Genomic DNA, 1,427 nt, shown 5'->3' on the forward strand with positions numbered 1-1,427 from the left:
CATTTTATTGATTCCCCTTAGGGTTACAAGGCATTTTTGAAGGAACGTGCCCAAACCTCTTATAACACCTCTCTCTATAGGTATTCACTTCTCTATGTGGCAATCGAACGAAAAACCAACAATGTTTTGTTTGGTTTTGAACCCGGGTCTTAGGATTACCAGACCAGCGCACAATCCTCTGCGCCACGATCGCCACTCTATACATGGCAAGAAAGGTATGATTTACATTTACTCCGAGCAACACGACACATCCAAGCTTATTATTCGGCCCAACTGTCCAACTGTTGTACAAAAAAATGCTAATATTTGATAATACATGTTAATTTTTCTTTGCATATATCCAGCAAAGGACACAAAATTGATTCTGTGTGGGGTGGTGTAGAAAAAATAATTTATAAAAAAGATACGGAAATATCAACAGAGCATTGTATCGCTGTTATAATTATTGGTTTTATACAGACGTGGTCTGTGATTTTCAACTCCAAATACGACAAGGAAGAGCAGGTGCTTGCGAGAGCAAAATTATTTATAGACAAGGTGAAGTTAAAAAAACATTCTATAGGAATTATATTTACTACTACAAGAACACCGCACCACATTTTTACAAACATACTAGTAATGATCAGTCAATTCTTCCCCCATGTATCGTTTATGCAATTCTGAGGTATTAACGAGTTTGGAAAAAATACTAGTGACGATGTAAATGAAGAAAGTGAGTAATCTTTTTATTTTCTTCGTGAGAATATCGTTTCCTGATAGATGGATACATAGTTTTTCTGTTCTAGAAAACGACAAAGAGGAACCTAAATGTTGGAAAAAGGAAATTAAATCTTGGTATAATGAATACTCCACTGTGATTTTGATACTTACATATGACTGATATTTTGAGAAAAAAATATGCATGACTGCTGTGTGACACGAACATATTTTATCACTCGTGCACTGCTAGTTTTAGATCTTGTGTTCACCGATCTTACTCTTCACTAACGAAACATGAGAGCAATTATGTCCCGATGTTTACAGAATAATGATCATCGTAGAAATAAAAGTACAGAATTGGCCCTTATATTTACTGCTAGATGTAATCTGTGAACGCGTGTTTTATACGAGTCCTAAAATGATGTTAACGAAAAATAAATGATAACTAATTACAATGTACTAGATTTGTACTGCATATACGTTTTCCATTTACTCTCTTGTATCCATTACTTTTCTGAAGCGCTTGTTTTAACGTATCGAGCGAGCGATCATTCAGTGTGATCCGCATTGGTAAATACACGTGTATTAAAATGTAATGCAAGTAATGCAGATACTAACCATAAGTTGCGTTATGTCTTTTGTAATATTATCGGCCAATCGATTTTGTCAGAAAGTTTAACAGTTTATATTGACCGCATCTAGCAAAAGAAATCAGCTGTTGATTCTTT

At 34.8% G+C, this 1,427-nt stretch overlaps 1 long non-coding RNA gene across 1 annotated transcript; it reads left to right on the forward strand.

Annotated features, from left to right (window-relative positions):
• Positions 1-85: 85 nt before the first annotated feature.
• LOC105556390 lies at positions 86-1,421 on the forward strand. Its single transcript, XR_001008548.1, has 3 exons — positions 86-215; positions 345-712; positions 786-1,421. It is a non-coding gene; the product is annotated as an uncharacterized LOC105556390 (long non-coding RNA).
• Positions 1,422-1,427: the final 6 nt, after the last annotated feature.

This window comes from Vollenhovia emeryi, unplaced genomic scaffold, assembly GCF_000949405.1.
Source record: "Vollenhovia emeryi isolate VEMERY1.0 unplaced genomic scaffold, V.emery_V1.0 DF948840.1, whole genome shotgun sequence".
Classification (NCBI taxonomy): Eukaryota; Metazoa; Arthropoda; class Insecta; order Hymenoptera; family Formicidae; genus Vollenhovia; species Vollenhovia emeryi.